The sequence below is a fragment of the Acinonyx jubatus genome, chromosome E4, assembly GCF_027475565.1.
Source record: "Acinonyx jubatus isolate Ajub_Pintada_27869175 chromosome E4, VMU_Ajub_asm_v1.0, whole genome shotgun sequence".
Lineage (NCBI taxonomy): Eukaryota > Metazoa > Chordata > Mammalia > Carnivora > Felidae > Acinonyx > Acinonyx jubatus.
In genome coordinates, this window is record NC_069395.1 from 13,527,329 (window position 1) to 13,540,938 (window position 13,610).

The following is a 13,610-nucleotide window of genomic DNA, read 5'->3' on the forward strand; positions in this document are numbered from 1 at the left end:
AATTTAAAAAATGACAAATTTCTGCCCTTGTAATGAACTAAGATAATTGAAAGGTTTGCAAATAAAATATCCATTGTATGGTGGAAATGACTAAAGTCACCTATATCCTTGTATAAACGTACCCATGACAGTTGTCAGCTTGTTACCTCTCAGTGCCACATTCACCCTTTTTGGCTGCTCTCTGAAAAAACAGGCAGATCCTTTAAATATTTTTCTGTTGCCTACCAGTAGGACGTTGTCAGTAGAGGGCACTATAATGACATTGGAAGAAGAAGGAGCCCTCTTCCCAGGACGAGTATGATCCTCCGTTCAGACTCCTGCCTTAGCTTTTCTATCCCCAAACTCCTGTGGTACAGAAACTAGCATCTGGTTTCTGCAATGCACAGTGGTCAGCAGTACCTAGTGGCCAGCAGCTTTCCCCGGCCAACCCCTTTATGCATCACATAGCAGAATACTTCCAGCAGGACACCTGCCCATGAACAATTTTCTCTGGCACCTTAAAGGACAGCAATTTCCAGAAAGTTCTGGAGGGTAAATTTCCAGCAAGTGTTGCTGGCTCAGCCCCAGTGAGCCACTGCTATGCCCTTTCCAACAAGATCTGAACCTCAGTTATGTGTGTGAGTTTGGTGAGGGACTTTTTCCTTGGGTGCTTTATTTCAGCTCTGGGGGTATTCTCTGTTCCTTTTATCTGCTGTTACTATACCCCTTAGAATTCTCTTCATTTCTGACTAGCCAATCCCTTGTTACTCCAATGCTCTGTTATAGTGAACCATTCTTTATATTAAACATTCCTATTTAAATTGCTAAGTAATTTTCATCTCCTGATTGGCCCTGACTGATACAAAGCTAGAATAAATGGTGTGATGGAAATAATATCAGCACCCACATACTGTCCCTGCCTGCCTACAGCACTATTAGAAAGTTCCATAGAGGGTTAGTCATTTTTGGAAGAATCCGAGGAATTAAAAGAAGGATTCCTTGTTAAAACACCAATATTTATAGGAGGAAAACAAAATAATTTTTTCCAGGTGACTTGCTCCAGCTTGGCTGATGTCAGTACACTGAAGTGCTCTAAACTGAGGAACACGGAACAGATCAGAGGAAAGGTAATTGCACAGCATATCTGGAGCAGAGGGCGCTGCTATCTGTCAAGGTCTGAATGCAAAAATGGTTGGACAGAGGCTGTGGATAGAGATTCTGGGTAAGTGATAGTTCAGGGGCTCTCTACACAGAGAAAAATCTATGAAGGGAGACCATAAAGAGAGAGAAGATATCTTAGTGACTATCAACACTGCTACTTGGGAAAGCGCAAGAAAGAAGGATGGGGATAGAGAGTTAGGAGAAGGAAGAGCACCGCTGGGACAAATTCCCCCAAAGAAGAGATTGTCAGTGATGTTAAATCCTACTGTGATCTCAAAGGAAAAGAAATCACAAAATTTAATTGATGTGTCACTTTAATGAGAGATATAAAGGAAAAATTTTAAAAACTGAGATTATATATTGTGTTCCTAAAGGAGAGATCAAGTGTTGTGAAGTTATTTATTTATGCCAACCAAAATCCCATTTGAATAAATTTTGGGAGAGAAGAGGCAGAGAGTAATGTCTTGATAAAATAATTCTAAGATTCACAATAAGTAAATGAGAATAATATTTTTTAAAAAGACGAGACTTGAGGTGAAGCTTCTCTGTTTAGATATTAGAATATTATAAGTGTATGGTAATTCAATTTTTGTTTGATGTTTACTTATTTTCGAGAAGAGAGAGAGCATGAGCGGGGTAGGAGAGAGAAAGACGGAGACACAGAATCTGAAACAGGATCCAGGCTCTGAGCTGTCAGGACAGAGCCCAACACGGGGCCTGAAGTCACAGACTATGCGATCATGACCTGAGCCAAAGTTGGACGCTTAACCGACTGAGCCACCCACGTGCCTCAAGGGTATGGTAATTAAAATGTACAAATCAAAAGAAAAAACAAGGGTAAATGAAACAAATTCTAGAATATATAAAAACAAAATATTACACAGGAAGTATCATGAATAAAAAAGGGGCATTATGCAACACTTATTTCAGTAAAATTAATTTACAGAGAAAAATAAGATTAGAGGCTCACATCTTACACTAAAATTAATTCCAGAATTAAATATGAAACAAAATGTAAAAAAAAAAGAAAGAAAAAATAACTGATTTGGGATTGTACAAACAACTCTCCAAATTTAAAATCAATGAGAGTGAGTTCTAAAAACAAGAACAATAGATGTAATATATAAAACCCGAAAACTATAGGGGCGCCTGGCTGGCTCAGTCAGTTAAGCACCTGACTCTTGGTTTCGGCTCAGGTCTTAATCTCTTGATTTCATGGGTTCAAACCCCGCATCAGGCTCTGTGCTAACAGTGCAAAGCCTGCTTGGGATTCTCTTTCTCTCCCTTGCTCTCTGCCCCTCCCCCACTCACGCTGTCTCCGTCTCTCTCAAAATAAATAAATAAACTTAAAAGAACTATATATCTAAAAAAATAGCCAAAATAGCAAATTGGATGTGAACGAGACAGAAAGTTAATTTTAAGATGATTACTTAGAAGAATTCATATGATTTCTGCATCTGGTGAAGATGGAGTAACTAGAATCGAATTTATCCTCCCGTTTGAAACAACTGAACAATAGACAAAAATACATGGAGCGGTGGTTTGCGAGAACTAGATATCAGATCATGAAAGGTAATGATCACTGAGAAGTGAGAATTCTTCCCAAACCTAGGTGAGCCCCATAATTTACCCCAGCATACTTCTTCAAGAAAGTTCCCAGACCATGGCATGGGGAGGGGAAATTTAAACTCACCCCGGAAAACTTTCCAAGCTGAAAAGATGTAGCTGAGAGTCAGGGAAGTCAAGGCAACTGGAATTGGCAGGGCAGAGTACCAAAGAGAAGAGAGAGAACTCAGGAGATTTGCAAAGAGGCTCCTGCAAGAATTTAGGTGACTACCCATCAATGCTTGCATGTGAGAAAATACCCAAGACCAGGGAAAGACCCACCCAAAAGAATTAGAGGTGATAGTTACCTATGCACATAGAGGACTAGGAATGATGCTTATTCCCACCAGCCAGACTAGAAAAACCTCACTGTTCACAGAGCATTTGCTATAGCACATGTCAGAAACTGTAACAGGATATGAGATTTTATTTTATTTGCAAGCCAACAAGCAGCCATGAAGGCTGGTGGAAGACACAAGACTCCTAAGCATGAGAGGAGGAGTGTATTGATTATTTAGAGAAATCACAGTAGCAAGAGTATCTGCTGTTTTTCTAACAATTCTCTGAGTCCCAGTTCCCCCAGGGTGACTCAAAGAAGGCTAGATGAGCCTTGCACATGTGGTGGGTTGCCTTATAGGGGAGAAACTTGAGCTATTTCCGGTAACATCGAAAAGTATGAAACACTTAGGGATAAAAGATGTGAAAGACCTACCTGTGCACTGAAGACTACTGAGCATTGCCGAACAAATTTAAGGAAGACCCTCCAAATTGAAGACGTACACCATGTTCACAGGTCAGTTGAGTCACTACAATCCTGATCAAAATTCTGGCAGACTCATTTGTAGAAATTGACAAGTTGATCTTAAAGTTCATATGAAAATTTGAAGGAGCTAGAAGAGCAAAATAAAAAACCTTGAAAAAGAAGAGCAAAGTTGAAGGACTGGCACTATCTGCTTTCAAGACTTAATATTATAACCCTACAATAATCAAAGCGGTGTAGTATTGCCATCAAGGTAGATCAATAGATCAACTGAACAGAATGAAGAGTCAGGAAATAGACACACACATATATGGAAAACTGATTCTTGACAAAGGTAGTAACAAAATCAATTCAGCAGAGAAAGGATAGTATTTTCAATCAGTTTTTGGATAATTGGATATCCATATGCAAAAAAAAAAAACCCACAAAAACAGCTGTACGTCAATTCATACCTCACACCATACATAAAAATTGATTCAAAATGAAATAGACCTAAACATAGAACATATAACTGTGAAGTTTCTATAAGAAAGCATAGGAGCAAGCCATTGTGGAAAAACTTACATACTGTGTGATTCCAACTTCATGACATTCTGGAAAAGGGGAAACTATGAAGACAATAAAAAGATCAGTGGTTGCCAGGGACTGGGGGATGGGCAGGGTGGAGGGAGATGAATAGAACACAGGGGATCCTTAGGGTAGTGAGAATACTCTGTCTGATGCCATAAATATGGATACATGTGATTATACCTTTGTCCAATCTGTAGACTGTGTAACACCAAAAATGAAGAACGGTAGTGTGAACCATGGCCTTTGGGTGATTTTGATGTGTCATGTAGCTCATCAATTGTAACAAATGTAGCAATTCTGTTGCTGGCTGGTTGGTAACAGGGAGGCTATCCATGTGTGGGAACTCTCTGTGCCTTCTCAAGTTTTCTGTGAACATAAAACTGCTCTAAAAATAAAGCTAATTAAAATTTAAAAAGGAAGAAAGGAAGGTAGGAAGGAAAGAAGAAAGGATAAGCCACACACTTGTAGAAAATATTTAAAATGCATATGTTTGATAAAGGATTGTGCCCAGAATATATAAAGAACTCTCAAAACTCAACCTTTATTTAAAAAAAAATTTTTTTTAATGGAAAAGATGGAGTTTTGGGAGTTCTTTAAACTGACACTTGATCAAAGATGATATGCAATAGCAAATAAACACACGAGCTGTTCAGCATCATTAGTCACTAAAGAAATGTAAGCAAAGCCAAGATGAGATACCATTACACTCATTTTGGAGTCACTAAAATGAAGAAGACTGACCACACCAAATCTTGGTGAAAATGTAGAGTAAGTGGCACTCTCATGCACTGCTTGTGAGAATGTAAAGTGACCACTTGGGGAAAAAGTTGGCAGTTTCTTAAACTTTAATAATTTATCGAACTGCTAAATCACCAGAGGCTAAAGCCCGTGTTACAGGCTGAATCGTGTTCCCCAAAGTTCTTACGTTAAAGCCCTACCTGCACTGTGACTATATTTGGAGATAAGGCCTTAAAAAAGATGGTTAAAGTTCAATGAGACCATATGGGTGCCTCAATCCAATAGGACTGGTGTTTTTAAAAGACGAGGAAGAGACACCAGGGATGCATGCACACGGAGAAAAGACCATGTGAGGACGCATAAGAAGGTGGCCATTGATAAGTCAAAGAGAGACGCCTCAGGAGAAACCACCGTGCTGGCACCTTGCAGCCTCCAGAACTGTGAGAAAATAAAGGTATGTTGTTTAAGCTGCCTGTCCGTGATATTTTGTCATGACACTTAGAAAACTAGTACTCCCATCCTATATCTGTCCTTCCATTAGTAAGATAAATTAGATCATCGTTCAGTTTGTAATAAGTCAGGTTTTCCGTTCCTTGCATCCCCAAATCATTACACTCAATATACTATGTGACCTTTGTCAACTTGCTTTACCTTGAAAAAGGTAAAAGTGTTTCAGTTTTCTTGTATTTAAAGATGAGTGCGGGATGCCTGGGTGGCTCAGTTGGTTAAGAGTCCAACTCTTGATTTCAGCTCAGGTCATGATCTCACAGTTCGTGAGTTGGGGCCCCAGGCTGGACTCTGTGCTGACAGCATGCAGCCTGCTTGGGATTCTCTCTCTTCCTCTCTCTCTGCCTCTCTCTCTCAAAATAAATAAATAAACTTGAAAAAAAAAAAAAGATGAGGCTACACTAAATAAACTTTTAAAATATTTTCAGCCTACATGTCTATGCAATTGTGGAATAAATTTACAAGTAGATTTTGTTTTTCTAAATAATTCCCCCTTGATCTAAAATCCATGATTCACTGGGGCACCTGGGTGGCTGAGTTGGTTAAGCATCCGACTTCGGCTCAGGTCATGATCTCATGGTCCGTGAGTTCGGGCCCCGCATTGGGCTCTGTGCTAACAGCTCAGAGCCTGGAGCCTGCTTCAGATTCTGTGTCTCCTCTCTCTCTGCCCCTCCCCTGCTCACGCTGGGTCTCTCTCTCTCTCAAAAATAAATAAACATTAAAAAGATATTTTAAAAGGGGCGCCTGGGTGGCTCAGTCTATTGAGCTTCTGACTTTGGCTCAGGTCATGATCTTATGGTCTGTGAGTTTGAACCCCGCGTCAGGCTCTGTGCTGACAGCTCAGAGCCTGGAGCCTGCTCCAGATTCTGTGTCTCCCTCTCTCTCTGACTATCCCCCATTCATGCTCTGTCTCTGTCTCAATAAATAAGCATTAAAAACATTTTTTTTAAATCCATGATTCATTGACCAACATTAACAACTCAGGCAACAACAGATGTTGGTGAGGATGTGGAGAAAGAGGATCTCTTTTGCACTGCTGGTGGGAATGCAAACTGGTGCAGCCACTCTGGAAAACAGTATGGAGGTTCCTCAAAAAATTAAAAATAGAACTACCCCATGACCCAGCAATTTCACTAGTAGGTATTAAAGGGATACAGGTATGCTATTTTGAAGGGGTACATGCACCCCAATGTTTATAGTAGCAATATTGACAATAGCCCAAAGTATGGAAAAAGCCCAAATGTCCATCGATGGATGAATGGATAAAGAAGATGTGGTTTATGTATACAGTGGAGTATTGTTCAGCAATCAAAAGAAATGAAATTTTGCCGTTTGCAACTATGGAACTAGAGGGTATTACGCTAAGCGAAATTAGTCAGTTGGAGAAAGACAAATATCATAGGACTTCACTCTTATGAGGACTTTAAGATTCAAAACAGATGAACATAAGGGAAGGGAAGCAAAAATAATATAAAAACAGGGAGGGTGAAAAACATAAGAGACTCTTAAATATGGAGAAAAAACACAGGGTTGCTGGAGGGGCTTTGGGGGGTGGAGTGGGCTAAATGGGTGAGGGGCATTAAGGAATCTACTCCTGAAATTGTTGCACAATATGTTAACTAACTTGGATGTAAATTTAAAAATAAATAATTAATTAAAAATAAAATAAAAAAATAAATCCATGCTTCAAGACTAAAATGCAAACCTCTGCAAAAATAGTTAATAGCAGTAATCTGACATTAATAATAATAATACAAATAATATAATGTGGTTTTTTTCCCTGGACTCTAGTTTGAAAGTAGTCACAGAGTGCAGAGACTATAAAGATGAACCTAAATCCTCGTGTGTCGACAGGTTCTGAACACAGCAGTGAGTAACCTTCCTTTGTGGGGGACAGGGACTCATAGATTTAGATGCCTACAAGTGTATGGCATTCTGCGTCTCCTCAGGGCATTGACCCTTTGGACAGAAGAAATTACTAGTAATAATTTTTCATGTGTGTCTTAAGACTTTTGAAATCCATTAAGAAGCAAGTAACTAGAACTCCATTTTCTCACAGACTGGGGAATCTTGCTCTCTTAAGGAGAAGTGGAACTACCTCCAAAGTTCAAGTATTGTAGACTCCTTTTGTTCATAAGGCTGTTTCTGAATCTCACAATCTTTATTTTTAAGGATACATGTCTCCGAATCCTTTGGAACATCCTTAAAAAGAGGATAACTTTCCTTTCTTTATTCTCCCCCAACACTGAACTTCTGCTTTAATTAAGGCCCAGGCAGTCACCTCATTATTCCTAACCAGACTGAGGCAATGTTTGATTGTCTTTTTAGAAACATCCCTGTAAACAAGAAAGGGACAGATTACATCATCTGGTTGGTGTTAAACAACAGAACAGGTGAGTACTGGCAAGACGAATAGGCTTTATTTCATTTGAACAAATTACTCTTGGACTCCTGGTCTCAGAGCCTGCATTAGTGAGACAGGTACTATCATGCATCAAGGAGACATATTCCACCTTGCATAAAACCTTTCCATTAAAAATTCACCTCGCTATGGGATTTAACAGTCTCTTAGGCAGTATCCATCAACAATGACAAGATTTGCCCAGCATTTCTGAATGATCAAGCAAACAAAAGAAAAAGTGGGCTACTTTGATCCCTCCAGACTTTTAGGTTCTCATTTCTGCTAAGAAAGTGCATCCTGATTGTATACAAGGAACTTCTTTCTCATTGTGACAGGTAAACTTGACCTGTGTGTCCCTATTAGATCAATGACACAAGTGAAAGAGGCATTAAAGCTGGGCGTTTTTATTCCATCCTTCCAAAGTTGAACAGCCACATCATCCAAGGCAGGTGACTATTTGTGCAATGGTAAAGTCCCAGGGTTAAGGCTTCCTAGGCAGGTCATTTATTCCTCAAATATTTAATGAGCTCTTACTATGCACCAGGTTCTACATTAGGCACTAGGGATTCCTAACAAAACAGACAAGATCCTTGTACTTATGGTGCTTGCATTCTATGTGAGTGAAACATAAGTAATAAGTAAATAAAAATAAATAGCTACAGCTAGTGATAAGTGTCAGAAAGGTAGTAAAATGTGATAATATAATAGAGAATGATTTGGAAAGAGGGGTGGCTGGAGTGAGATACTTTGGAGAGAGGTCAGAGAAACTCTTAAGGAGATGTCATTTGAGCTGGGATATGAGTGGTAGGGTTGAGACGGCCATGTGACAATCTGGGGGAAATTCTTTCAGAAGAAGACAACAAGCTCCTTTGGGAAACAGAAGCCTGCAGGAGTAAAGCCTAGTGATCAGGGGAGGTGTAGCTCATGCAGAGGTGACAGGGGTCAGAAGGGGCCAGATCAAGCATATCTATGGCAGACACTCAACTTTATCCAAAGAGAAATGAGGAGCCTTGGTATGATTTTAACATACCAAGTGTTATAGGATGATAATAGGATCAGAACTCATTTCTCAATGACTCTTTTTTAGTTCTGTTGGAAATTGTCGGAGTCAGAGTATAAATGCTCAGACCAGAGAGGAGGTTACTGTAAAATTCTATGTGAGAGATCACGGTGGCTTGGAATAGGGTGGAAATAAATTTAAATGGACATATAAGGAGTTAATTTTAGAGGTGGAAACAAACAGTTGTTGATGGATTGGATGCATACAGGAAGTAAGGGAATAAAATATTATGCCTAGATTTCTTACTTAACATCTAGGTGGATGATGATGCCATTTGTTGATATAGGGAAGGCTGGGGAAGAGCAGCTTTGCAGAAAAGATTGTTTCTATCTGGACTTGTTAGGTTTAAGATCTTGATATCTAAGTAAAAATGTTGACTAAATAATTGGATGCCAAAGGAGAGGCCAGGGCTAGAGATGCGAGGTATAAAATTTGACAGCATCAATTTGGTGGTTATTAATGCCGAGGAACAAATGAGAAAAAAGGAAGGCCACAATCCAGTTGACAGGAACTCTGGTATTTAGAGATGAGGAGCTCTAAACATATAGCCAGAAAGTAGAAAGAATTGGGAAATAAGGAAAGCGAGAGAGGAAAGTGTTTCAAAAAGGAAGCAAGCATCATCTTTCATAGATACTGTTGTGAGGTCAAGCTAGGTGAGGACGGGAATGTATCCAAAGAGGAGATTACTAGGGAATTTGTCAAGAGTTCAGTGGAATGACTGGAAAGAAAGCCCTGGTAGAGGGAGCTAGCAAATAAACAAAAGACTCTGGTTTTCAGCAAGATGGCAGACCATATGTGCAGAGAAATGCCTTCTGGTATGGAGAACCTAAAAATAATTGCTTAGGTTATTTTAGATGCTTAATAACTACTTATTCAGTGAATAAATGAATGACTCTAGGCTCTCCCAGATGGCCCAAAATAAACACAGTATCTAATGCCCCAGCTCCTTTTTTTGGCAACCCTTATGATTTCATTAAAAACTCAGGTCTAAAGTTAAATCTGCTTTCCATCTCATTGGGCAGGAGAATTGGAGCACTTTTGCCTCCTTCTGTGGGATGGATGGGAGTGGGTTGAGGTGGAAGATCTGCTTCCTACTAAGAGTCAAGTCCTATTCCAGAATAAGTAAATCCAAATCTCTGGGGATAGGGTGTCAGCACTGGTATTTTTTAAAAGCCCTCTGTCCCGGCTGAATCTGATGCACAGTGAGAGTGCCACAAGTCAATGTGAAGGCTGAAGTAACCAATGATGGTAGCAGGTGCTACTATCCTTAGTAAATACAGTGCTGAGATTGAGGCCAACACAGTAAGGTGAGTAGAGAGCAGACATTTCAGGAAAATGTGGTTTTAGAAGAGGAGAAGCAAGATTAGCAGAGAAGAACGTGAAGAATACTTGAGCTATTTTAGGTACAGGTGGAAAAGATAAACAAGCCTTCCTATGAGGAACTTCCAAGGTCAGCCAATTTCCATCTAAACAAGGGTATGAAAAGAACCCTGAAAGAAGAGGTTAAAGATGTAGAGGGTTTGCTGATGGCAATTCTGGTTGATGTAGAGCACAGTAAAGGGGTTTGAAAGGACAGGAAGTAGAGAGACTGGATCAGGTAAGGAATCTTTGAAGGAGCACTGGACAAGTTTCTGGATGAAAATGGATGATCCAGAAGTGGTGACTGAGGGAAACAAGGAGATGCAATAACGATGGAGTTCATCTGATCATCAATATTGGAAGATGAGCAAAAGTCACATACAGTCCAGAGTCCAGTCTTTGGTGGATCTGAGCTCACTGTACAAGTATGAAATCCCATGGCAATCTAGGAGGGATGATCTCAACTGGGAAAGTTGGTCTGATTGTCTGGTGGTGACTGTTTTCCACTCAGTATGGCTTCCCTATACTGCCGCCTTAGGGTAACCCACGACTCCTTGTTCTAGTTCCCAGGAAATTCCTCTGCCCTCCTTTGTTATTCTTTTATTCTTTTTTTTAATTTTAGAGAGAGAGAGAGAGCACACATGCACAAGTCGGGGAGAGGGGCAGAAGGAGAGAGAGAAAGAATCTTAAGCAGGCTCCACACTCAATGCAGAGCCTGATGCAGGGCTTGATCCCATGACCTTGGGATCATGATCTAAGCTGAAATCAAGAGTCAGAAGCTCAACTGACTGAGCCACCCAAGCACCCCTCCCCTTTGTTATTCTTAAAAGTATTCCCTACTCTTCCTAACACCACTGGGACACACAATCTCTTAGGAAAAAACACATGATTTTACAAAGACTTGAGGAGCAATGGATTTCAAACAGCTTGCTTATCACTCTGCACCAGTCCCATGATCAATGTAACTGCAAAAGCCTAGGTGTCTGCTCACAACTGGAAAGGAAGGAGAGATTAGAAAGCAAAAGACAAATTAATGTCTCAAAATTATTATCCATACTCACAGGAAATATCTAGTTCGGGCAAATGTTAACTGAAAATCATAGTTATCATAAGGAATCTCCATTGTCCTACGGGGATCTGAAATTATCTTATATATTCATTTATTTCATTCAGTCAAAAAGTACTTGGGCTACCTTTCTTAGACAGTATTCTGTATGCTTATGATATAGCTAAGAACAAGACCAAAGAGGGCATTCTTCTTTTAGAGATTATATTTTCGTAGGAGTGGGTAGACATAAATCCTATTAACCAACCAAGAAATAAACCAGAAAAATGTCAAGTAATGATCCTCTGAGGGATTCTCTCACAGAACTCTTACCGTGTATGGTAAATACTGCCATTTGCCTTCTTGCCAGAAACTTACTTAGGTCTCGCCTCAAATAAATAGGTCTGGACAAGTCTTGCCCATTCTCTCACTCTTTTATGTTTATTAAGGTATCATTTACATACACTAAAATATGAACAATTTGAGATGCATAGTTTGTTGAATGCTTGTAATTTTATAAACCTGTGTAACCACCACAATCATCAGGATATAGAAAAAATCTCCTCTCCCTGAATTCCCTTGTGTCCCTTTGTATTAGATTTCCACAGCCCACCATCAGCGCCTGGCAACAACTGATACATTTCCTGACACAAGAATGTTGCCTTTTCTAGAATTTCTTATGAATAGAATTATACAGTACGTAGACTTTTGTATTTAAGTCCTATATTGTTTCCTTTTTTAAAATTTAATTTAAAAAGTTTTTTTAGACAGAGAGAGCAGGGGAGAGGGACAGAGGGACACAGAGAGAATCCCAAGGAGGCTCTGCACTGAGGGATCATGTGCAACCTGGGATCATGACCTGAGCCTGAATGAAGAGTTGGATGCTCAACTGACTGAGCCACCCAGGCGCCCCTTTAAGTTCTATTTTTATTGACTACGTAGTTGTCATTTCATGAGCACCATCTCATTGATTCAGGAAAGATAACACATTCAGCTTTATCTACAAAGATAGAATGTTTGCAAACTAGTTATTTAAAGCCATCCCCCTCATTTTTGTTAATTGCACAATAAAGCACTGTAGACAAATGCTCATATAATACCAAGTGCTATGAGATTGATGGCAGGGATATTGAGTTTCTTGCTTCTAATAGACCATCTGTGTCACAAAATCTCCCTACCCCTTCCAAAAAAAAAGAAAAAAAGAAAGCAAGAAAGGAAGAAAAGAAAGCAAGTGAGCATTTGAATGCAGTAATACCCATCTCTTCTGTGCTTAGCCAAAGCCTGTAAATTTTTGGCACATCAAGACAAAGTCATCAATATATGGATACGATTTTAAAATAAATAAATAATAAGTTGTAAAATAATAAGTAAAAATAAAACTGAAATGACTTCTCAGCTTATGTAGATTTCCCAAATATTTCTATTTTTTCAAAATTAAATTTGCTGTATTCTTTTTCAAAATTAATAAAAACATTTTAATTTGTTGTATTCTTTACAACAAATTGATAAATTTTCACTGTAAGAGTTTTTAAAAGATGTATATAAAGAAAAATATATTTACTTATATTTAAATATAATTTGCATCATAAGCTGTGTATAGTACTTCTCTACTAAATATTATGACATGAGGAGTTTTGTCATCAGATTTTCTGCCATCTCATTACAATATTGCTAGCACCGAAATATTCTTTCCTTTCAGTACCTGGAAGGGAAGCTCAGCACTGAGCACCGATGTTGTTACCCTACAGGTTTTTCAGGAATTATTTCTTATTGAATTTATGGGTATTGGTTACACTTACTGGGATCAAAACATGGAACCAGCATGTGGCACAGTGCGCTATTCCACACCCTCAGGCTTCTTTGTCCAAAAAAACAGGGATTTTTGTTTTTGGAATCTCTGCTTCACAGATGGGTAATAACAGGAAGCTCGAAGTTTAGACAATGGAGAGATTTGTCTACCCTGCCAATCTTGGTCTGAATATTTGCTGCCTAGTGGTGTGAGAAAAACATTTCTATTTTCAGAATGATCCTGGACCTGGACAGAAAAGGATCACAATATGCACTGAGTCAGGTGACGGAGCTCCCAAGTTGAGAAAGAGATTCAGGAACAAATCACCAAAAGACAAATCATTCATTTGTGGGCAAAGGAATTTATGTTTCTGTTGCCTCTCATGGCCATATAAAGTCATAGAGGGTTAAAAAACAACAACAGGCAATCTTGTAGATTTTATTTCTTTTTACTCATAGAATTTTAATGCTTGCAATCCTTCAGTAGAAGAGACTGAGTTTGGTTGAGATACTCCCAAGGCCACACAGGAGGAGGAACATTCCAGCACTCATGTGCTTGACTCCCAGCTCTGTGTTCTTCCTTCTGTGCCATGTTGCCTCTCCATAGATAACAAGATTGGCTTTTTCAGGCTCTAAT

General features: G+C 39.2%; 1 long non-coding RNA gene across 4 annotated transcripts in view; it reads left to right on the forward strand.

Annotated features, from left to right (window-relative positions):
- LOC113603931 (uncharacterized) overlaps positions 1-13,610 on the forward strand; it is a 38,217-nt gene that overhangs the window by 1,912 nt on the left and 22,695 nt on the right. For 3 of the 4 annotated variants that reach the window (XR_008293295.1, XR_008293296.1, XR_008293298.1), the window contains exons 2-3: positions 1,029-3,538; positions 5,099-5,267. This is a non-coding gene — a long non-coding RNA (uncharacterized LOC113603931). Of the gene's footprint in view, positions 1-1,028; positions 3,539-5,098; positions 5,268-7,648; positions 7,714-13,610 lie in introns of all 4 variants that reach the window. The other variant, XR_008293297.1, reaches the window with a different exon arrangement.